Raw genomic sequence first — 25,950 nt, 5'->3', positions numbered from 1 at the left:
TGACACCACGGACAGGCACCCAGCGCCACAAGAAGGTGAACGTCCTCGTCAGAGCAGCCAGGGTGAGCCTCCCCCCCCTGCCCGATATCCATATCCCCATATCCTCCCTCCCCCATATCCTCCCTCCCCCATATCCCCCCTCCCCCATATCCCCACTCCCCCATATCCCCCCTCCCCATATCCCCCTCCCCCATATCCCCCCTCACCCATATCCCCCTCCCCATATCCCCCCTCCCCCATATCCGCCCTCCCCCATATCCCCCCTACCCCATATCCCCGCTCCCCATATCCCCCTCCCCCATATCCCCCCTCCCCATATACCCCTCCCCATATCCCCCTCCCCATACCCCCCTGCATCATATCCCCCTCCCCCATATCCCCCCCTCCCCCATATCCCCCCTCCCCATATCCCCCTCCCCATATACCCCCTCCCCCATATACCCCCACCGCCATATCCCCCTCCCCATATCCCCCTCCCCATATCCCCCCTCCCACATATCCCCCCTCCCCCATAGCCCCCTCCCCATATCCCCCCTCCCACATATCCCACCTTCCCCATATCCCCCCTCCCCATATCCCCCTCCCCCATATCCCCCCTCCCCTATATCCCCCCTCCCCATATCCCCCTCCCCCATATCCCCCCTCCCCATATCCCCCATATCCACCCTCCCCCATATCCACCCTCCCCCATATCCCCCCTCCCCCATATCCCCCATATCCCCCATATCCCCCATATCCCTCCTCCCCATATACCCCCCTCCCCCATATCCCCCTCCCCCATATCCCCCTCCCCCATATCCGCCATATCCCCAAGTGAATCCAGCCCTAACCTTAACCTCTGCAATGCACGCGCAACCGATGGCGTGCATTCATATACCTGCCTAACACTGTTGCCTTTTACCCCTGCCACCACCCCCACCCACCCCCCCCGCCACAGAAGAAGCGCGCACACAACAATAGGGAGCATGTGAGGACTGGAGGAGGCCCCGCTGATGAGAGGCCACTGACTGAACACGAGGAAAGGGCCCTGGAACTGGCTGGCGGACCTGAGGACCGGGAGGTTGCTGATGCAGAGGTCGGGGGCGTACTAGCAAGTGAGCCACTGACAGCCCGTCCCCATAGCCCCCCTCCCCCATATCCCCCCTCCTCCATATTACCTGATCACTGCCTGCGTGTCTAACCATGCATGCTTCATTGTGTATCGCAGGAGCAAACGTCGAGGCACCCATCCCCGCAGATGCAGACCGCCCGCAGGATGCCCCTCGCACACCACGGGAGACGGAGAGACCCGGACCCTCCGGCATGCGACGCCCGCAGGATGCCCCTCGCACACCACGGGAGACGGAGAGACCCGGACCCTCCGGCATGCGACGCCCGCAGGATGCCCCTCGCACACCACGGGAGACGGAGAGACCTGGAGCAACAGGGAGACGACACCCCAGTCACGTGCGGGAGCGACGATGCAGGCGTGTGCCACCCAGCGACGAGGGAGACAGCCACAGGCCCCCGTCACATCCGAGCCAGGACACCACTACCCAGTACACCACTACCCAGGACATCACTACCCAGGACACCACTACCCAGGTCACCACTCCCCAGGACACCACTACCCAGGACACCACTACCCAGGACACCCCTACCCGGGACAGCACTACCCAGGAAGACGAAATACCGGACAGTGACTCAGAGTGGATGGGTGGAGACGAACCCCCACCCTAAAGTGCCATGGACTCAGAGTGGGACGAAGAGCACGACACAACGCCACTGCTGTCACCAACACCCTCCACCATCGCAGAAACACTCACCTCGGTTGGGCACTTTAGTGATGAGGCGTCTGGTACACTCACTGGTGCGCACAACACAGCCGTCCCGGTACAGCAGGTGGAGGTAGGAGCAGCAGAGGGGCCGGGCGGTCGGACGGCAGCCCAGCCCAAGCGAACATCTGCCGCCCAGATGGATCCCGGGTTCCTGGAGTTTCCACACCCACACATAGATCCAATGCAACCACCGACCCGGAGACGAGCGAAGAGGGTGACGGCCGGCTTGCGGCGGCTGCAGTCGCAGGTGGAGGAGTCCACCCGCGTCCAGGAGCTGGAAGTGGTGCTGGTCATGCGTGCCACCCAGGCCGACACCGCACGGGTGGCATCCGCGGTGGAGGCAATGGGTGCGACGGTGTCAGACATGGGGAACGGTTTGCGAGGCCTGGGGCTTTCCGTGCAGGCGGCGTCTGTGGTCCAGGACATGGCTGCCCTCTCACAGGAGGCCATGGGCCAGTGCCAGCGCCAGATGGAAGAGGCGCTCAACACCATGGCCCAGTCTCAGCAGGCCATAGCCCAGTCTCTGCAGGCCATGGCCCAGTCTCTGCAGGCCATCGCTGAGGGCATTGGCGCCAGTGGGCATGTGCGAGCCGGCGTCGCACTGTCACAGACAGGGTTTGCCAACCCCCTGGGCTCCATGGCTGCAAACCTGCAGACCCCTGTCGATACCAGCACGAGCTGGCCCGGTCCACAGGGAAGCGGATGTAGCGGTGCGCCATGGCATATAGGGCATCTGTCACTGCCCGGATGCACCGATGCACCGATGTCTGCGATATGCCGGACAGGTCCCCACTCGGTGCCTGGAATGACCCCGTTGCATAAAAGTTCAGGGCAACCGTAACCTTGACGGACACGGGGAGAGGGTGTCCCCCGCCAGTGCCATGCGGTGACATGTGTGCCAGTAGGTGGCAGATGTGTGCCACGGTTTCCCGCCTCATCCGGAGTCTCCTCCTGCATTCCCGGTCTGTGAGGTCCTGGTATGACTGCCGGGGCCGGTACACGCGGGGCGCCCTTGGGTGCCTCCGTTGCCGTGGGTCCGCGACGTCCTCCTCCTCCTCCTCGTCCTGTCGGTCAGGTGTCCCTCCAGCCTGGGCGGCTGCCGCCTGCCCCTCTGCGGCAGCCTGCGCCGCCTCTCTGGCACGCTCCTCCTCCTCCTCATCCAGGGCAACATGGACATTAGTGGCTGCCGCCACGGCGGCCAGCATCGCTGGCTGATCGGAAAACATGACGGCCTGGTGGGGGGGAGGGGAACGACGACATGTCATCATTGCCCATATCCCCTCCTTCCCCCCAGCCAGGTGGCATGGACCACATGGGTCCAACTGTTGGAGGCTGGCACCTGGTCAGGTGGACCAACTCACTTGCCCCCCCTCCCCTTCCCCGGCACGGACCCCCTATCCTCCTCCCCGGCACGGACCCCAACCTCCTCCCCGGCACGGACCCCCCCCCCATCCCCCTCCCCGGCACGGACCCCCCCATCCTCCTCCCCGGCACGGGCTCCCCCCATCCTCCTCCCCGGCACGGACCCCAACCTCCTTCCCGGCACGGACCCCCCCCCCCATCCCCCTCCCCGGCACGGACCCCCCCCATCCTCCTCCTCGGCACGGACCCCAACCTCCTCCCCGGCATGGACCCCAACCTCCTCCCCGGCACGGACCCCCCCCCCACCATTCCCCTCCCCGGCACGGACCCCCCATCCCCCTCCCCGGCACGGACCCCCCCATCCTCCTCCCCGGCACGGACCCCCCCATCCCCCTCCCCGGCACGGACCCCCCCATCCTCCTCCCCGGCACGGGCCCCCCCACATCCTCCTCCCCGGCACGGACCCCAACCTCCTCCCCGGCACGGACCCCCCCCATCCCCCTCCCCGGCACGGACCCCCCCATCGTCCTCCTCGACACGGACCCCAACCTCCTCCTCGGCATGGACCCCAACCTCCTCCCCGGCACGGACCCCCCCCGCACCATTCCCCTCCCCGGCACGGACCCCCCATCCCCCTCCCCGGCACGGACCCCCCCATCCTCCTCCCCGGCACGGACCCCCCCCCATCCCCCTCCCCGGCACGGACCCCAACCTCCTCCCCGGCACGGACCCCCCATCCTCCTCCCCGGCACGGACCACCCTCCCGGCACTCCCCCGGAGCCCAGCCCACTCTAAACACCCCCCCCGCCGCACACACACACACACACAACCCGAGACACACCTCTCCCCACACATTCAGACTGCGGCCACGCCATCGCCTGCCCAGCAGCCAACCCCCCAGGCCGTCACTCACCTCCACGCTGGTCGGCGTGAACCTGGAGCACAAGTTCACGCCGATGAAAAGGAGGTTTGATTTATGTCGACGTGAACGGTCATCACGTCGACGGGACTTCGGCCCATCCGGAAGGGAGAATATCGGCAGGCCGAAAATCGGCTGCCTTGCGCAGACCCGTGACATTCTCCGACGGCAGCGGCGCCATTAACGCCCCGCCGACTTTTCTCCCTTCGGAGACTTCGGCAACCGGCGGGGGCGGGATTCACGGCGGCCAACGGCCATTCTCCGACCCGCTGGGGGGTGGGAGAATGACGCCCCAGCTGTCTACCTCTAATATGCAGATTTCCAAAATAGCGACCCCCCCCCCTACAATGGGGGGGATTCAGATCACAATCTCGTGAGACATGGTAAGCCGGGTAGATCCCGGAAGAGAGATCTCCTGGCATTAACTAGTTGCGCCACTTTTCGGGCCAGTCGATCGCGCTCTTTATCTGCTTGCAGGAAAACAATAAAATTTGGCGCATCATGTGATGCAATTAATTGTTAGATATAATTTAGAGTGCAGAAGGAGGCCATTCAACCCATCGAGTCTGCACCAACCCTTGGAAAGAGCACCCTACTTAAGCCCATGTCTTCACCCTATCCCCGTAACCCAGTAACCCCACTTAACCTTTTTGGGACACGAAGGGCAATTTAGCATGGTCACTACATCTAATCTGCACATCTTTGGACATTGGGAGGAAACCGGAGCACACGGAGGAAACACACGCACACACGGTGAGAACGTGCAGACGCCGCACAGACAGCGACCCAAGCTGGGAATCGAACATTGAAGCTTTGCAAGATGTTGAAGGCTGAAACGGGTGTGAATCATTGGAATTCTCTGCTCCAGAGCACTGTGTGTGCGCAGTTCTTGAGTGTATTCAAGGCCTGATGTTCCACACTACCTGTGTGGAGTTTATATGTTCTCCCCATGTCTGCGTGTGCACGGTTTCGTCCTAAAGTCCAAAGATGTATAGGTTAGGTGGTTTGGCCGTGCTAAATTGCCCCTTGGTGTCCAAAGACCTGCAGGTTAGGAGGGTTTGCAGGGAGAGGGCCGGGGAGTAGGCCTAGTTTGGGTGCTCTTTCGGAGAGGGTCAGTGCAGACTCAATGGGATGAATGGCCGCCTTCTGGGGATTCTATTGATATAGCACCTGTCCCTACTCCACGCCGAGATCTCCACCTGCTTCAAGAAGACCACCATCACACGGGTGTCAAAGAAGAACCAGGCAATGTGCCTCAATGACTAGCGTCCGGTGGCCCTGACTTCGGTCGTAATGAAGTGCTTTGAGAGGTTGGTCATGAAGGGCATCGCCTCCATACTCCCAGAACGCCTTGATCCACTGCAATTCGCATACCGCTACAACCGGTCCACATCAGACACCATTTCCCTGGCCCTACACTCATCCCTAGAGCATCTCGACAACGTGGACTCCTGCATCAGACTCCTATTTATTGACTACAGCTCCGCCTTCAACACCATAATCCCAGCCAAGCTCATATCAAAGCTCCAAAACCTAGGACTTGGCTCCTCACTCTGCAACTGGATCCTCGACTTTCTGACCCATAGACCACAATCAGTAAGAATAAACAACAACACCTCCTCCACAATAGTCCTCAATCCCGGGGCCCCGCAAGGCTTCGTACTTGGCCCCCTACTCTACTCCCTGTACACACACGACTGCGTGGCAAAATTTGGTTCCAACTCCATCTACAAGTTTGATGACGATACGACCATAGTGGGTCGGATCTCGAATAACGACGAGTCAGAATACAGGAGGGAGATAGAGAACCTAGTGGAGTGGTGCAGCGACAACAATCTCTCCCTCAATGCCAGCAAAACTAAAGAGCTGGTCATTGACTTCAGGAAGCAAAGTACACCCCTGTCAGCATCAACGGGACCGAGGTAGAGATGGTTAGCAGTTTCAAATTCTAAGGGTACACATCACCAAAAATCTGTCCTGGTCCACCCACATCGCGCCAACACCAAGAAAGCACTATCCTTCCTCAGGAAACTAAGGAAATTCGGCATGTCCACATTAACTCTTACCAACTTTTACAGATGCACCATAGAAAGCATCCTATCTGGCTGCATCACAGTCTGATATGGCAACTGCTTGGCCCAGGACCGCAAGAAATTTCAGAGAGTCGTGAACACAGCCAGTTCATCACACGAACCTGCCTCCCATCCATTGACTCTGTCTACACCTCCCGCTGCCTGGAGAAAGCGGGCAGCATAATCAAAGACCCCTCCCACCCGGCTTACTCACCTTGCAACTTCTTCCATTGGGCAGGAGATACAAAAGTCTGAGAACACGCACAAACAGATTCAAAAACAGCTTCTTCCCCGCTGTTACCAGACTCCTAAACGACCCTCTTATGGACTGACCTGATTATTACTACACTCCTGTATGCTTCACTCGATGCCCGTGCTTACATTGTGCACCTTGTATTTCCCTGTTATGTATTTCCTTTTCTTTTCATGTACTTATTGATCTGTTGAACTGCTCGCAGACAAATACTTTTCACTGTACCTCAGTACACGTGACAATAAACAAATCCAAATCAATCCAATCCACAGAGTGTGTGCTTTACCATAATTATATTTCACTTAATTGATTTGTACAAGTATCGCCTGTAACTACAGTAATTACGACTCATAGCTGCATGTTGCAGCATGTGCAATATTTTCTTCAGGGAAGGAGATTATTTAATTGCCAAATTGTTGAGTGAATCATGTATGAGGCAACACTAAATTTAGAATTTTTAATTTCGAAGCTAAATGGGGGAAAAAAAAAACTTTATGTTGAATTTCTGTTTTTAATAGTTTTTCCGACGAGATCTAAAATATTCTCATAGGTGCATTTAAAGTGAAACTAGCTTAAAAAAACAACATGAGAGAAAAAGGAATAGAAAATGAAGTCTCCTGTGGAGCATAAATACTGGCATGGATCTGCTGGGCCAAATGGTCTAACATTGGATTGTAAATGTTAAGTACTTCGATGTAAATAGGAGAAGGGATAGGCTGCACAGCATGATGAGCCTGTGCCACCATTCAATAAGATCAGCAGCATCAATTCCGCTTCCACCAAATCTGTAGCATTCTGTAAGACAGGTGACCACCAAGTAGATCAACGAATAGACCACCAAATAGATCAATGGGCAGCACGGTAGCATTGTGGCTAGCACAATTGCTTCACAGCTCCAAGGTCCCAGGTTCGATTCCGGCTTGGGTCACTGTCTGTGCGGAGTCTGCATATCCTCCCCGTGTGTGGGTGGGTTTCCTCCGGGTGCTCCGGTTTCCTCCCACAGTCCAAAGATGTGCAGGTTAGGTGGATTGGCCACGCTAAATTGCCTTTAGTGTCCAAAATTGCCCTGAGTGTTTGGTGGGCTTACTGGGTTATGGGGATAGGGTGGAGGTGTTGACCTTGGGTAGGGTGCTCTTTCCAAGAGCCGGTGCAGACTCGATGGGCCGAATGGCCTCCTTCTGCACTGTAAATTCTATGAAATAGACATTTTATTAAATTAAGTAACTATCTACAGATGGTGAGATATGACTCCAGACTCCAAACTGTCAAGGAAAATCCACACTCTGGCCCAATTGATCCTCTGGGAACTCCCCCCTCAAAGAGGCAAGCTGCTGCCTCAATATTCTTTGATCCCTTTAGTGTCCAACAATCTATCAATTCTAGCCTTTAATACATTCAACAACTGTGCACACACAGTGCCCTGGAGCAGACAATTCCAATGATTCACACCCCTTTCAGCCTTCAACTTCTTCCAAAGCACCAGCATATTTTAAAAATGATTACATTAATGGACCTCCCACCATATTACTCACAGAACATCAGAGGCTTTGCTATGCCTCCGAGCAGTTTCTGTCTCATGTTCATATTTGTCTTGTGCCTCTTTCCTATAATTTTGCGTTCTCACGACTGAAGATTTCATGCTTCTTGTTCGCTTTTCGCTTCCCAATGTGAGGTAGAGGATTACATGGCAGGGAATCGAGAAGGCTTACTGGTTTGGATCGTTGTCTGTAAAACCTCAGACACTTCGGACAGTTTATTTCTCAAACATTTTACCCAGGTGCCCTTAATTGCGACATGATCAAAGGATAAATACAGGGGCAGGTTTAGCTCAGTGGGCTAGACAGCTGGTTTGTGATGCAGAACAAGGCCAGCAGCGCGGGTTCAATTCCCGTACCAGCTGAGAATTCTGAATTCTCCCTCTGTGCACCCGAACAGGCGCCGGAATGTGGTGACTTTTCACAGGAACTTCATTGCAGTGTTAATGTCAGCCTACTTGTGACAATAACAAGATTGTTATTATTATGATTCAACCTATTATCAAACACAGTAAACCAGTCACCCCCTCGGAAATAATCCCAACTGATAATAATCCCAATATTCTTGTTGATGAACTCAGTCGAGCTGCGAGTTCAATTCTGTGAGTCTCGGTTGTCTCAGAGTCTTTGCCCATGAAGTGGGCCACACATGCTGCGTCCTTCCATCCTCTGGCCTGTCGTTGAATCTTCTTTGTTACCTCGGCGGGCGTTGAGTCTTCACCAGTGAGGGTCCTGGCTGGTCGACCTTTATATCCTTCTTTGTGCATTTCCAGAGAGTTCTCTGACTTTCAATCAATCAAGCCTTGGGGTGGGAGTCACAACACTCGATGGAGTTGCCGATTGTACCTCTGTTGGACACCAGTAACTTACCCCCAGGGTACATCTCCAGGTACATTGTCTGCACATAACCTTATCCCATATAAGGTGATCTAGGTGCCAGAAAGTCTGGCTCCATCTGGGCAAGCCACAACAATTGATCCGTTTGAACGGGACTAATTAACTCCTGATGCCTTTTTGACAATTTAGGCCCAGACTTTCCCCAACTGACTGTCTGTTTCTGCTCAATGGATTTGAACGTGGTTGTTCCGATTCCCATCAGGCCTGCCTGGAGCTGCTTGAGGTTTAATTTAAAATGTCCAATTCGTAATGTAAAGTGTCCAGTTTTATATCAGGCCTAAAATTCAAGTCGCTGTCCATTTTACCACAGAATGCGCGATGGTAGAACTGGTTTGAGGGGTTCAGTGGCTTATTTTAGATTCCATGTTGCTTGAGCTGTGCCTGTTGCTTCCAATGTATCTGTTTAGTGCCAAAGTCCTGTGCTCTCCACCCCCTTTTGAAATTTGGTTTCACCTCTCCCGCCCAGAAATCTGGCCTCCCATGACCTCGTATCTTCTTCTGCAGTGTATTGTTTCCTCAGTAATCTTCTCATTAGCTCGCCTTTGTATATTCAGGCTGCCATTCAGCTACATCCCTAAATCTGGTCACTGTAGAAACCGAACGGGAGAGACACCAGGAACACATGGTAGGGTAGAAATGAACGACTGGTTTATTACGGTATACACAGAATGACGAAACTGCTACTCCTCTCACTGAAGGGCCACCCTCCCTGACCTGAACCCAGTTCAAGGTTTTATACAGAGTAGTTTCCCCTTGTTAAGGGGAAACCCCGCCCCCAATTACTGGAGGAGTTCATACTCACCTGTGTAAGGGGATATCGAATGGAGCACAGTCCTTGCACCCAAGGGGGTCCTAATAGTTACTATTAGCCACAGTCTGCCAGCTCATATTTGCTACTGCAGTACTCGATGCTGTACGGCGTGTGCCTTTCATATTCTTACTGGTCTCCGGTACAGTCTGAAGAAGGAGCTGAGAAGGGACAAGTGTAAATGGCATATCAAATGCATCAGGGAGAAAAGTACAGTTTCAAGAGTAAAACTGGCAGAATTGACGTCAGTAAGTCTTAGATTGGCGTAGGTTCTTGATGGGGTGAAGTGATAGAACCTAATTTGAAAGCTGCTGAGCCAAGGACGTCAATGGTTTCATGTTGCTTCAAGGTTTAAAGCAGTGTCAAAGAGATAGGATCAGCAGGATAATGGCATTAATGGGTGTGGGGCCATATCAGACTGGGCCTCAGGTGGGACAGAGATGATGGTGAAGTGGAATCTGAAATGGAGCACAAGTAGCAGAGGCTGGGTGACTCTGAATGTCTTTCAGCCTTAAAACTATTGAGGTAGAAATCTGTATATGTGGCGACTGTTCTTTTGGGGTCCAAAATGGGAGCAACACCAATTTGACAGTCCAACTTGCTGAACCCAATCTGCACTGATGTTTGTAACCCCAACCCCCACCGTCCCACCCAAGGTAGTCTTTGGACCTTTTGTCCATAGGTGTTGCAGGGACTGTTTGCTGCTGAAAGACCTTTAGCTAAAATTATTTCAAAGTGGAGCAGGTGTCAGGCCTGTCCAGAGCAGAATTCTTTAAGTATCCCTGCAGCTGTTAAAAAAAAAAGTTTTGTTTTGCTTTGTAAAATAAATTGGCATGGAGAAGGGGAGACCATGGCATTGTGTTATTGTCACTGAACTAGTAATCCAGCAGACCCAGAGTAATGCTCATGGGACCTGAGTTCAAATCCCACCACAGCAAACAGTGAAATTTGAATTCAATAAAAATCTGGAACTGAAAGTTGAATGATTGTCAGAAATGGAATCTGCCTTGCCTGTGACTCCAGATGCACCACAGCTATGTGGTTGACTCTTATATTAGGGATAGTCAGCAAATGCTGACCCAGCCAGCACGGCCCACATCCCATGCATTAATTTTGTTTTAAATGGAAGGGCAGTGCAGATTCCCCAACTCCACCTACATTGCTCCGTCATGCTCCTGGAACTTAGCTAAGGGCCTCTGCCGGCAAGGAACTGATAGCTGCTCTTCAAATCTTAATGGGGAAATTGTGGACATTGGTTCAATTCACATTCACTTTAACCTGTGTCTCTGGGGACAGGGTTTCAAATTTCACAATGGCAGCTGATGGAAATCAAGTTCCACCAATAACATTTGAACTATGAATCTAGTCTCAGTAATGGTGATCCATGAACCTATCATCAATTGTTGGAAAAGGAAAGAAGAGGTTAGCTAACCTCTGAAACTGCCTATCAATTCAAGGGCAATTAGGGATGGACATCAAATTCTGACCTTTCCATCAACGTCCACATCCCACTAGGGGATCTGGGGTGGAGTCAGGGGGGGGTGCTTAGTAGCATAGTTACACGTGAGTTACAACTGGTTTTAATCATTTTAGATTTTCCTGGGTAACCATTCTAACAAAATAAATTAGAACCTCCCAAAGTCTCCAACTTCAAATCAAAGTTTCAGACGGTTCCAGACACAGGGCTAATTGCCCAGCGGAAGTTAAAACCTCCCAGACAATTCCTGTGGGGACTTGTGAGAGGCCTCCCAATGCATCTTCTGGGGTAGCTCTGGGGAATTGAAGATCTGGACCTCTAGTGTAGTGATATCTGCAATTACAGCATGCAAGACAAATATTGACGTGCAGTTATCTCATTTTAAATGTTACCATGGGGTGTTGTTGGTATAAATACTTGTGACAGGGTCATTCATAAATCATCACACTGGAAATAAGGGTAGAGAGTACAGGAACTGTAGAGCATAGGCAAAGTTTTAATATATTACAGGCACACACACTCTTCATAATTCCTAAATGTTAACAAAGCAGTCAAGTTCTGCAAGCTTGGTTGAGGAATGATATTTTAGTTTAGCAGTTTTTCTGTAGCTTTTATTATTTCCAATATGATTTATGCCTGACACTGATTTGATTTTATGAAAGATAGACGTGCATTGTGTTATTGTTACTGTGTAATAATACGATCAGGGGATTGGCAGACAGGTGTAATCAAGTTGTTTTCTGCAGTATGCTTTGAAGGAACTTAATATCCTATATACTTGTTGTCGTATGTTCATTAGTTTTGTTCAAACTTATGAAGAAGTTTTCTTTTAATATGATTTGGATACAGCAAGTGTGATATGCATTTTTAATTCAGACATGAGGGCAAGGAGGGAAGTTCTCTAGAGCAGGAAGATTCCAGAATTGAGCAATCCTGAAGGAAGTGGCTGAGACAGTCAGGTGCAGTAGCATCATTGTGAGCACCGGGGTTGAATGCAAAATTATTTAAACGATCTGACGACAACAGTAAGGCAGCCCTTATTTCTCCAACGCTCTCAACAAAAAACTGGTGACAACCTGTTATATTTCTTTGTTGCTGCAAAGAGAAAAGGTATGGAGGTGCCTGTCATGTTGGGTGTTTTGGTCTACAAACAGGTCAACACGGCTGGAGATGGTGTAAATCTATTTTATTAGAACTCAACTGTAATAACATACTGTAAACTTGGGTACGTGCATTACCAGCTTATCTGTGGACCCTGTCCTATCACTATCTAGGTGAGGCACTCAGCACATGGTGAATGTCTGAGAGGCAGGCTGTGAGCTCTATGCTTTGAGCTTGCTGCTGCTAGAAAGGGCCGGAACTCTGGTGTCCCCTGTCTTTATCGTGCGTGTGCTCTCACTGGTGATTGGCTGCGATGTTGTGTATGCTGGTTGGTCCTACTGTATGTCATCAGTGTGTCAGTGTGTGTGTGATTGCACCATGATATGCTGATGCATATCATGACAGTGCCCACACTCGGGATTCTTGTAAAACACGATGAGAGGTTTTCTTTTTAAAGTTGGTTTGCTGTGCCCAATTCTGATTTTCCAATTAAGAGGCAATTTAGCATGGCCAATTCACCTACTAATTCACATCCTTTTGGATGTGAGGGTGAGACCCACACAGACACGGGGAGAATGTGCAAACTCCACACGGACAGTGACCCGGGGCTATCCACTGCACCACCGATGAAAGGTTCATTCAGAGATGTTTCTCGTACAATCTAAGGTGGAGACCTGCAAAGCTGGAGCAAACACTCTGCTGATATCACTACACATCACCTGATACGTAACACCGCTTCCCCTTTAGTTCATTAGTGCAATTACAATGATTAGCATTTGTACAACACATCCACTTATACATTTTTCTGTACATACATACAATTCAATAAGACAGTCTCACTGGTGGATGTCTATTCCTATTTGGTAAAATTCAGCATTCTGGAACTTTGCTACTTGAGACTGCTGAAGCAAACTCCTTCCTTTCTGTCGATGGCACTTGTTGGGTAGTTACTCCAGTGCCTGTCACTATAGGTATTGAAAAGTACTCTGAAACAGAATCTGAACTTGTCACTGTGCCTGGTCTCTGTTTCGGAGTTTTGCTCTCTAGGTTTTCCAAGGGCAGATCCACTTGCAAAGTTTGTGCAAATTCACTTCATGAAGCATGTAGCTGAACAAGAGACTTTGCCAAACTAACGGCAATCGTGACAAAGCATCATCATTTGCATTCTGCTCTGGTTTGAGATATTGGATATCGTAAGTGTGTGCCGACAATATTAATGATAATCTTTGCAATCTTCTAGCTGTAAAAGAAGATACACCGTTATACGGCCCAAAGTGTGTCGGAAAGGATCAATGATACACCAAAAGGATGAAATGACGCCTATAAAGGTAATGGTGGAATCGTCTTACACCAAAGATGATGCTTAAAGTCTCTTTTCCTTGCCGAGTGTAATTCATTTCTGCACAAGTAAAAGTTTGTGAAGAAAATGCTATCGGTCGCTCCTCTCCTGAAGGCACAATGAACGCAACGACTGCACCAACCCCAAAGGGGACACATCACAGGCAAGTTGCAACTTCAGCTTTGGATTATAATGAACCAACAAGTCTGACTTCTGTAAAGCTTGTTTCACTTCACTGTCTGCATTTTCACATTCTTCTGACCAGTGCCATGCCTGTTTTACACAAAGCAACATGTGTAAAGGCTTCAACTGTGTTGCAAAATTCAACATGAATTGACCGCAACAATTGATTAATCCTAAAAATGACCCTAATTTGGTCACATTTTGAGGATGTGGTGAGTCTAAGATGGCTGATATTCCCTTAGGCTCCTTGTGTCTATCATCTTTGTCGATGACATGACCAAGGTAATTTATGGATGATTTGAAAAAGTCGTACTTTTCCTTTTTAACTCTCGGAGCAAGTTTGCTCCCACTATTGGCCTTCTTTAAACATTCAGCATTGGTGACAGTGCTTCACCTGACATCTGTGTGTAAACAAACCCAGTCCTAAGCCTCCTCAGTTGTTCCTGATGCCATTTCACTGTTAGTCGGCAAATTTCTTCTTCCAGTGATTTTTGGCTGCCTCAATCCTCATCGCCAATCTTCTCTTCTGTTATTTTTTTTTTGTTGCCCCAAAAAGAAAAGATATGGAGGTACCCACACTCTGGATTCTTGTAAAACATGACTCGAGGTTTATTAAAAGATGTTGCTCATAAAATCAAAGATGGAAAACTGCCCAAAGCTTGTGCAAACATTCTGCTGATGTCACTACACATCTTGTGATGTGTAACCAGCAGGAATGTATTCCATGATACACAACACAAACCTTCCTCCCTTCCCAGAACCGTTCCCTCCTTTGCTTTCCATTATTCACCATCCATTACAAGGACACACTAAGCACATGTCACTGTCAGTCTAAACACATGAGCAAAATATTGCAGATGTTGGAAATCCGGAATCAAAACAAAAGATACTGGAAACTCACAGCAGGTCAGGCAGCATCTGTGGTGAGATAAACAAAGTTAACTGCCTGGATTTTTAACTTGACTCAAGGGGAGTCGGGAGACTTCCACGGGAGGATGTGCTCACAACAGCAGGATTCTCATTGCTGGAGGGCGGGTGTGGGCTGGACTTGGGTCAGCTATGTTGGGAGAAAGTGTGGAGGCAGCCACAGAGGCTGGTGGGTGCAGAACTGGACTGTTTGAAAGGTCTAATTAGGGCCATGGACTGTTTCCCAGTGAAAAATAAAACACCCTCCCCCCACGTTATCCTTGAAATGCTCCCCATGCACCATCCATGCCATCTCATGATGCCCATCCCCATGGACCCCATGCCTCTATGCCACACTCTGCTCTTCGACCCAACCCGTGCGGGGCAGCACGGTAGCATTGTGGATAGCACAATTGCTTCACAGCTCCAGGGCCCCAGGTTCGATTCCGGCTTGGGTCACTGTCTGTGCGGAGTCTGCACATCCTCCCCGTGTGTGCGTGGGTTTCCTCCGGGTGCTCCGGTTTCCTCCCACAGTCCAAAGATGTGCAGGTTAGGTGGATTGGCCATGATAAATTTCCTTAGTGTCCAAAATTGCCCTTAGTGTTGGGTGAGGATACTGTGTTATGGGGATAGAGTAGGGTGCTCTTTCCAAGAGCCGGTGCAGACTTGATGGGCCGAATAGCCTCCTTCTGCACTGTAAATTCTATGATAATCTATGAACCCCATATCCGCTCATGTGCCTTATGTCAAGCTTTGCCTTTCTATCCATCCATTGTGGGTCACTCATGTCCCCATGTCAAAATATGGTATATAGTGTATTTATGAAACAAGGTTAGAAAAAACAATTCATTCAAAATATTCTGTTATATTTGAAAACAAGTCTGGACTGTAATATAATACAAATATCAATCATCCAGGCCTTTTGAAGTCTCAAACACCACAAACCCTTGAAACGACATAACTAGTGTAAAAAAAATCATTGTAACATGGAATTGAGGTCTAATTAGCAATTTGTAAATGACTTTGTGTTTTTAAATTCCTGCCAGATTCTACGCAACAGGTTGGCTTATGAGCAAGGCTCCTATCCCACCTTGGTAAAGGGTATGTCATAGGATCCTGATTTGTGATGTACCCACCTGCTTCTGGCACACATCTAAGGCATATCAATGATGGTAAGCAATTAAAATGTAAGTAGAAATATTTTATCAAATTTAAATTACATCCATTCCTGTGGTCCTGGGCTGAACGAAGCGATCTTGATGCTGTTACTTATCATCCTGATTTGCAACACAAGTAGGCCATTTAGACACTCAAGCAGTTTTTATGTCATGTTTTTAGTTTGACATTCTCCTGTTGGTTGAAAAGCAATGTTGACCACACAAGGCCAATGTTCAGAGAATGTTGGAAAACATGTTTGGTGGAAAACAATGCTTTTTACACTCATCCAAGAGAGGATGGAGCATTTTTCTCTCAATGGCTGCCAAAGATTGTGCTTTATACAGGAGACTGATCAATGAGGCAGTCCAACCCAGGGGTCATTTTTCTCAAGCGATCTTCTATAGTTTTACCAACCTGTAAACAAGGTAATTATTTGCAGTCAAGCCAAGACCGTCCTCATGCAGCGTCAGTGCACATGCGCTTTCTGTCATGTGAGAGTGCCTTTAAGAAATGGGTGTTTATAAATGTGTGTGTATGTAAATATCTGTAATGAGAGTACCTTTAAGAAATGTGGGTTTCTTACTGCAGTGATGTCAGAGAGTGGGTGGAGCTGGGCTGTCTGTCAGCTTTTTACTTTCATTTTAGGCTGTTTGCTGCAGGATGTGTTTTAGTTTCGTTTTCAGAGCTGGATAGCTGCAGTCACAGCCAGAAGGAGTATTAGTTTCTCTCTCTGTAATCTAAAAACTGTAAATCGATCCTTTGGTGATTTAAAACTAATTACTGCTCTCAGTAGTGACTTTAACCTGATGTGCTTCTGTTAAAAGTTCTTTTTTAAGTCTTGTGGATGTTAAAAGGACAGCTTAAGGATTATGTAGAGTTGTATTCTTTGGGAGTTCTATTTGAATTAATGGTTGCTAAGATGTTCACTGTATGTTTTAAAAAGGTTAACTTGAGTTCATAGAATAAACATTGTTTTGCTTTAAAAAAAAACATTTCCATTTCTGCTATACCACACCTGTAGAATGGGCCGTGTGCTCCCCATACCACAATCTATTAAAAGTTGTGGGTCAGGCAAACTCCATGATACACTTTGGGGTTCTCTAAACCCTGGCCCATAACATTTCCAACAAGTCTCGCGGTTTCGCTGACTGATATCAGCTAACAGAGCAGGAGACCAAAACTTGTTGTTCTGAATGACTCAGCATAACATCAAGTGGAGCATTGCTCTCTAAGATAACACGTTTCGCTTTTCCCCATTTTAGTAGAAAAAGTATTCATGTTCCAACATCAAGGGGAAAAGAATGCCCCTAATCATTGGTCATCAACACTTTCTGGAAGTGAAAATATGTCAGTCTTATGTGTGGATGGGATTAGGTTCAACTATGATGCTCCTCTTCACTCAAACTGTCTGTCAGCAGCTTATATATAAATAATGTAGTCACCCAACAGGGGTGTAGCATTCTATAAAGTGCCACGCGACAGAGGTTTATGGACTGCTAACTAAGTAGAGATTAATGCTGAAGAGTGTGCACTGTGGGTCAGGACGTGAATTGGTTTAGTTCTGGTGCAACGAGGGATCACTGTGTCAACTCACACATGAATATTGAAAGTTGGCCAAGGCGTTAAAGGGCAGCCTGCACTTGAAGGCATGAGCCAGCATGAGGAACCATCGTCATGGGGGGAGTAAACAAAATCTGTTAAAATTGTTGTCAATTAGTATCCCCGGAGCTGCCAGCAAGAGAAAACTTCGAACCAATCTGTCTGTGCTGGATTAAGGCCAGATTTTGGAGCTGGAAGGACACTGAGGCAATATTACATCTGTTTGCATTTTGGAGAAAATGCATAAATGTGAATTGTATGAATGTATAATTCTGCAACAGGAAACAGATAAAATATTTCCTGCACCCTTCTAACACATTGTGAAACTTCACTCCGTGAATATTTACAGCAAACGTAATCGATTTACTTCTGAATTCTGGAAGAGAGTAAGGACGTACTATAGTTCAACTCCCATACTCAGTTTTGGGAAGTCAAATGTTGTTCATGTCATTGAAATGAAAGGAGCAAGCACATCGAGAGTGAAACATATCAATTTCTCCAGTGAGTGTTACTTCTGGAACATTGTACTTGTAGCTTCAAATTTAATTTCACCCTGGTAATAATAATAATAATCTTTATTAGTGTCACAAGTAGGCTTACATTAACACTGCAATGAAGCGACTGTGAAAACCCTCTCGTCGCCACACTCTAGCGCCTATTCGAGTACACTGAGGGAGAATTTAGAATGTCCAATTCACCTAACAAATACATCTTTCATGACTTGTGCGAGGAAACCGGCGCACCCAGAGGAAACCCATGCAAACACAGGGAGAACGTGCAGACTCCGCACAGACAGTGACCCTCTCCGGCAATCGAACCTGGGTCCCTGGTGCTGTGAAGCAACAGTGCTAACCACTGTGCCACCGTGCCGCCCTATACTTGACCGCAACTTTATAAGTTCAACCCAGATGTGTTCCTCAACATTTTCCTTAATGCGTGGGTGTGGGTAGAACTATTGAGAAAGCAAATGGCAAAAAACAAAAACAAATACAAAAACATAAACATGAATCTGCAGTTGTCGACAGAGGTTAGGTTTCAAAAGTACAGCAGGAAATCATGGCGAGGATAACGCTGGATGAATTCTTAACAGGGCCATTCAACATTCCTCTGATGCAATTTGAATGTTGAAATGAACTGATTTAAGGTAAGAAGCTTGGCACTAATTAAGTGCCACTGCTGGAATAGCAGACAGAGGAATGCATTCAAATAGGTAACGAATATCAGCTTTTAATCGCTATGTATGACAAATTGAGCTGCATTTCTTCCTTTGCTTTGGTTTTACTGCAGTGAGTCTGGACACCCATAGTGCACTGTCAGCCTGGACCCATTTTCCTGGAACGGGCCATATTGTGACCCACAGCGAGTCCTCCACTACACGCCTGCCAAAGTCAGTGAGGAGAGCTTGGTGGTGCTGTAGCAGGAGACAAGCTGCAATGCCAATAAGAGGTGAGGAACTATTAAAAGGGGCACAACTGCCCCCAGAGTCTTATCTTAAATATCGAAAGAATGTTTGGATTCTTGGCCAAAGTGTCAGAGCAGAACAGAGGGACAGGTTCAGATCCAGTTCCACAGGGACTGACTGCGCTCCCATGGATTGGCCAAGTTTTATTATTTACGTACAAGCCGAGACAATAAGCCCTGGGGACATCAAAGGCCAGCCTATTCCTGTCCTCAATCCCCACTTTTCACCAGGTATAAATCACTAAGGTGCAAAATCCTTCAATGCAATTTTCCGAGGCGGGGGTGGAAGCGGGCGGAGGGGGGTTGCATTTGCATTCGTCAGAATCCCTTGATATTTATGTGGAGTCTGGGTCGCAATGTCAACCTGGCTTTCCCCGTGGTGGAAACTGAGGGCAGAGAGGATCACCTTTCACTCGGGTGGGAAATCAGTGAAGGCAATTAAAAAGGCAACTTAGAGGCAGCACGATGGCACAGTGGTTAGCACTGCTGCCTCACGGTGCCAAAGACCCAGGTACGATCCCGGCCCCGGGTCACTGTCCGTTTAGAGTTTGCACATTCTCCCCTTGTCTGCAAGGGTCTTACCCCCACAACCCAACGATGTACAGGGTAGGTAGATTGCCCTTAACATTTAAAAAAATGCATTGGGTACTTTAAATAAAAAAATTAAAAATAAATTAATAAAAGGCAACTTAGGGCATCTTTGACTGCATTCTGACTTTCCGAGATAATCAAAGCGATCCACACATTTTCTACAGCTTGCCTGGCAGAAGAAGGTGAGTGTACAGCAGGACGTCCTTGCTCAATAAAGCTGAGCTGCCAGCAACAATACAGAGGCTGAAACTGGGAAGTTTGTGGTGGGCCAGGCAGCCACCTTCAATGGTGTGTCAAGGCATGCGCTGTGTTCCTACCAATCCTGCCCTCCAATGTGGCAACATGGTATCAAGAAGGAAATGTAGATGCGCAGTCCAGTTCAAACTTAAAGTAATTGCGATTTCAGACCAGAGAAATAACTGTGCACGATCTGGATGATTCGAGATACCAGTGAAGAATATGAGAGGTTGGAGGAGGTTCGCTATATCACCGAACAATTGTGCAGGCAGAAGTAAGCCGATCGTGCGTTGCCGCGGTTGAAAGACAAATTACTAAATACATCAATCAAAGTCACCGGAATGAACTCAGTTTCTTGCCAAACTATCCGAATCTTCGTCCAGAAGCAGAAAGAAAACTAGGCATTGCAGATTCCAAAGCCGGCCCGGGATCATGTACTAGGTTTGTAGAATCATCAAATTTTATAACAGAGAAGGAGGCCATTCAGCCCATTGCATTTGTACCGGCTCCTGAAACAGCTAGCCAGCTAGTCCTATTCCCCAAACCTAAATCCATAGCCTTCAAAATTCATCACTTTCAAATATATATCCAGCTCTCTTTTGAAACTTCCTATGGAATCCACTACCACCACTCTCCCAGGCAGCGCATTACAAATCCCAAAAAGTTTCTAAGTAAAGAACTTTCCCTTCATCTGACTCCTAGTTCTCTGACTGACCATCTTGAAATTGTGAGCCCTAGTCACTGACTTACCAACTATGGAAACAGAATATCCTTCTTTACCCTGTAAAAATTGTTCATAATTTTGGACACCTCAATCAGGTCGCCACTTAATCTTCTCTGCTCGAAGGAGAACAAGCCCAATTTCTCTAATCTTTCCTTGTATCAATAATTCCTCGTTCCGGGTATAATTCTATTCAATGTCCTTTGCACTCCCTCTGGGGATTTAACATCCTTCCTTAAATAAGGTTCCCAGAACTGGACACAATACTCCAAATGTGGTCTGACCATTGATTTGTGGAGGTGTAGCATCACTTCCTTGCTTTTATAAACCCAATGAGCCTAAACGAGTTCTTAAAAACTCGCCGGGTCACCTTCAGCGAATTATGCACTTGAACCCTGAGGTCCCTTTGCTCCTCCCCCCGAAGTTGTACCGTTGAGCCTATATTGCCTCGTTTCTTCTACCAAAACGAATCGCCACACATTTCTCTGCTGAGTGTCTGCCCATTTAGCCAACTTGTGAAATCCCTGTGAAGTCACTCAGTGTCACTCTCACAATTCACTATTCTCCCTGGCTTATTATCATCTGAAAATTTGGAGGTTTTGCCCCCAACTCCCATCTCTAAATCTTTTATATAAATCAGAAAAAGCAAGGGTCCCAACATTGAGCCCTGGGGAACATCATATTCAACTCATCTCCAGTCTGAGAAATGCCCATCTATACCGACCCTCTCTTTCCTGTCTCTTAGCCAACTTCTAATCCATGCTGCCAAGGACCCATCAATCCAAAATATTTCTAATTTGCTAACCAACCTGCCATGTGATATGTATCAAATGTTTTCTGGAAGTCCAAATATACAACAATCACCGCATTATTCTCACATACTACCTGTGTCACCTCGTCAAAGAACTCAGTTAAATTTGTCAGACAGGACTTGCCCTTGAAAAAGCCATGTTGACTATCCAGTATTAACCTATTTTTCTCTGAGTGTATGTTTATCTTATCTCGTATTTTGGCCTTCACTTAGTTTTCCCACCATTAATGTCAAGCTGACAGGTCTGTAGTTTCCTGTGTTATCCTTTGCCCCTTTCTTAAACACCAGCACCACATTTGCAATCCTTCACTCCCTCGGGACTAATTGTTCAGAAGGGCCGGGAAAATTTCTGTCAACGGTTCTGCAATTTTCTCCCTTACCTCATCCAGCAATCGAGGGCCTGCCGACTTCTCTACACGGAGTGCTGCCAGTCTTTTTACCACCTCTTCATCCTCTATCACTATACTGCTCAGTTGCTCAATGCCCACATTTTCAACTGGGCCATTGCCACCATCTTCTATTTTGGTAGAGACAGAAGCAGAGTACTCATTTAGCACCTCTGCCATACTTTCTGCTTTAGTGAACATTTACCCTATTTGTCCCTTCTGGGCCCCACTCCATCCTTCAATGATCTTTGACTATTAATATGTTGAAGAACATTTTCACATTTGTTTTAGTGCAGTTTGCAATCCTCTCCTCATCCTTCCTCCTAACCTTCCTTATTTCAGCCTTAGCCTCTCTCCTGCATTTGAAATACTTTCCTGATTTCTATTGCTATTATTATTCCAACATGCCTCTTTTTCTGCTTTATTTTCTCCTCAATAACCTTAGTCACCCAAGGTACCCTAGCTTTGGATACCCCATCTTTATTTTTCATGGGTATGTACCTAGCTTGACTCCTATTCATCTCTACCTTGAAAGTCTCCCATTTCTCATCCACTGTTAAATCCATCAAAATGTGTTTCCAATTAACCTGCTCCAGTTAAACTTTTAGACCCCTAATATTTGCACTTTTCCAGTCTGGGATTTTAATCCATGACTGAGTGTTACCCTTTTCCAACTTAGTATCAAACCGTATGATATTATGATCACTATTTCCCAACTGCCCCCCCCCCCCCCCCCCCCTCTCTCTGATGTTCTCCACCTGGCCTGCCTCATTTCCTAGGACCAGATCCAGCACAATTTCCTCCCTGGTAGGACTGGAAATGTACTGTTCCATAAAGTTCTCCTGCACACACTGCAGGAATTTCTCCTCTTTTGTGCCTCCATCTCCAAGTCTACCTGAGGGCAATTGAAATCCCCAACTATCAGAACACAACTTGCCCTGCAAATTTATATAATCTGCCTACAAATGCTCTCTCCTACTTCCTCCTCACTATTTGGAGGTCTATAATAAATACCCAATAAGGTAACAACTCCCTTCCTATTTCTCACTTATGAAGAGAAACAATTTTATCGTGAGACAGAAGGCGAAGATTTCACAGTGTCTCCCAGTAGAAGTTGATGACAGAAGTTTTTCAGTGGTTTATAATCAAATGTCAAAAATTGAATGAATACAACTCGGCCTTTATTGGGAACATGGATGAAGCTCCCATGAATTTTACAAACCTAGTGACTGTGGTTTATTGGCTCTACCAAGGACCTCGGGTGTTTTGAATAAGAACTAATTTTGTCTGTGTTGCGACTCCTAGTCAAGTGGGGCTGGAATTGACCGCGCACTAGGCCCAAGGTGTCGGGCAGAATCGGTGGATAAAGGTGGCTTGAAAATATGGCTGAAGAAAGTTTGAAGTCTCTGAGCAGGAGGACTACATAAAGAAAGACAAATTCTCATCTAGAACATGTACAGGTCATACCCCGTTGATTGTTTTGATGCTGATATTAGAGTGCAAAACAGTGATAATGCAATGATTCCTGGTGGTCTAACAAACCTTGTTCCACCATTGAATGTCTCTCAAAACAAACCCTTTGAGGAACGCATGAGAAAAATAAACCAAAGTGGAATGACTGGGAGGTCGGAGGAGAGAAGACATTCACCAGGGAAGGCAGCATTTGGGTTCAAACATTTGCAACTCTGTGTGAATGGGTTATAGAGAGCTGGAATGAAATCAGAATGGAGATCTGTGTCAAATCATTCAGAAAAGGTGGGGGATCCAATGCTCTTGATAGCTCAGAAGGTGATTATTTGTGGAAAGATATAGCTGATGACAACTTGATTGCTGGTGAAGATGATGTTGAAGAACCATCCAATGATGCCATTCAGGAAGCAGACTGGGATGCCTTCTTTGGTTCTGAAGAATAGGAGGGTGATTTCTATGGATTATAATTCACATTTAGTGCAAGGTCTGCTGCAAAGTAATGTTCCCTCCCTTCTGTGCTGTGAAGGAACTAAATGGAATTTTATAAATATGTATTATAATTTTAGTTTTTGCTGAATTTGATATATTTGATGAATTTAGCGTAGAAGGGCGAATCAACGGAAAAATTGCAAAGTTCGGTTTGGACACGTATGGCGGATTGTTTCGTGACAGCCAAATTGACGAGATTATGGCCCTTATTCAATGGCAATTAGTGCCAAATATGAGACCCGACAAGATTCTCGACATTACTGGCTCTCTCTGTGTCTGATTCGCCCGACTCATGCCTCAGCAGCTAACTACTAACAAGGAGGAGCTGCTTCTAAGCGCTCCCTCACCATGACAAGGAGGACCACCGTACAATGCAGGAAGAAGGCAAATGACCTCTAATGAGCTGCAAGGGTAAGTTACCACCTCTCTCCCGGCATCAGTTCCACCTGCCACCCCTAAAATTCTCAAACTTCCCCTTTCCTCCCAAATCACTGGCTGACACCTCGCAGCCACCAGCCCCCCCATCTGAACTTTGTGCTTGTTCCTCAGAATTCACTGGCACCCACAAGCACAACCCCTTCATGTCCAGGTGCGCTGCCCACACATACGCCTGCATTCGACCTCCTTGACCCATCAGACGTGCGGTTTACAATGCCCTTCTCTTTGTCCTCGCAGAAGAAGATTGTCCATAATAAACGGAAAAGAGCTAAGGCGGGGGGGAGGAATCCAAGAGATCCCTTATGAGGAACAAGTCCTGGAAATCGCGGATATGCCTGAGGTGAGACCATTCACCAACAGCAAGGTTGGCCTGCGTCAGAGAGGTGAGGATCCACTGTCCCTTCACCCAGATGACCTGGCCCAAGTGAGTTGTTCATGCCAGACAAAATTATCCTTCCATCTCACTGACCACATGTTCATTGTCTCGCAGGATCTTCCTTCATCTAATGAGGCCGGATCATCCGGAGTCATATCCACCGCCCTCCCGCAACCACTGCTCAAGAAAACGCTGCGGAGGAGAGCTCCAAGGAGACCACCAGTGAGGCGTCACAGCTATCACCTGCACCTTCCACCATCACAGAGACACAGACCTCAGTGGGCGATATTAGTGGGCAGGCTTCTGGGGCACAATCTGGTGAGTGATGTGTTGGGTGCTCTGGATCTGTGGAACACATACAGGCCACCAACACTTAAAATAGTGCAACACTATTTTATTAAGTTAGAAACTGTTGAACATACTTTCACTGTAGGTTAACACGATGTTAGATTAAACTAAAGACCTATGCCTGTCCTAACCAGTCTATGCACTCAGTACATGGTGAAGATCTGTGCTGTAAGCTCTGTCCTTCTAGGAGGCTGCATCCCGAATGAGCGGGAACTCTGATGCCCCCTGTCTTTATAGTGAGTGTGCTCTAACTGGTGATTGGCTGCGGTGTTGTGTGTGTTGATTGGTCTTGCTGTGTGCCCATCAGTGTGTGTGTATCTGCACCATGATATACTAGTGTATATTATGACATCCCCCCTTTTATAAAAGAATGTATGTGTTTGGCAATAAATAATGTATGGTGAGAATGTTCCGAACTATGTGTCGGGTGCGAAGACATATTTACAGGACTACGTACATGAGAACTAAGCTATTTGCATGGGAAGGTGCCTGGTGCAGAGAAGCATTATGCAACAAGAATCACGAGATCAACACTATATACAAACCAGGGAAACGATCAAACAAAGCAACAAAACAATTCACAGAGTCGAGAAGTCCACAAAGTTCATAAATTAAGTCTCTGAAGTGGTGACGAATTCTGGTTGACCACCTCAAGGGTGGGTCGAGAGCCTCCGGTTCAGGAGCCGGCTGGACTGCGTCAGAGTCAGGGGGATGCAGAGTGACAGGGAGCTCTGCATATTCCGTGGCAGGGTCAGGAGGAGGGCGAGGCGACAATGGAGGATCACAAGGCGAGCGTGGAACGAGCCGAAGGGCGCGTCGATTGCGGCGCAGAATAGAGCCATCCGGTAGACGAACCAGGAACGAGCGGGGGGCCACCTGCCGAAGGACAACAGCGGTTGCAGACCAGTCACCATCCAGAAGATGGACGCGGACGTTGTCATCTGGAGCCAGAGCAGGGAGATCAGCTGCATGGGAGTCATGAGCCGCCTTGTGCTGTGCACGAGACAGCTGCATCCGGCGAAGGACCGGAATGTGGTCGAGGTCTGGGACATGGATGGTCGGCACCGTCGTTCTCAGGGTACGACCCATGAGTAACTGGGCTGGCGACAGGCCAGTGGACAGCGGGGCGGAGCGATAGGCCAGCAAGGCAAGGTAGAAATCGGACCCAGCATCGGCAGCCTTGCATAGGAGCCGTT

Source organism: Scyliorhinus torazame, chromosome 15, assembly GCF_047496885.1.
Source record: "Scyliorhinus torazame isolate Kashiwa2021f chromosome 15, sScyTor2.1, whole genome shotgun sequence".
Classification (NCBI taxonomy): domain Eukaryota; kingdom Metazoa; phylum Chordata; class Chondrichthyes; order Carcharhiniformes; family Scyliorhinidae; genus Scyliorhinus; species Scyliorhinus torazame.
Note: the sequence above shows the minus strand (reverse complement) of the source record.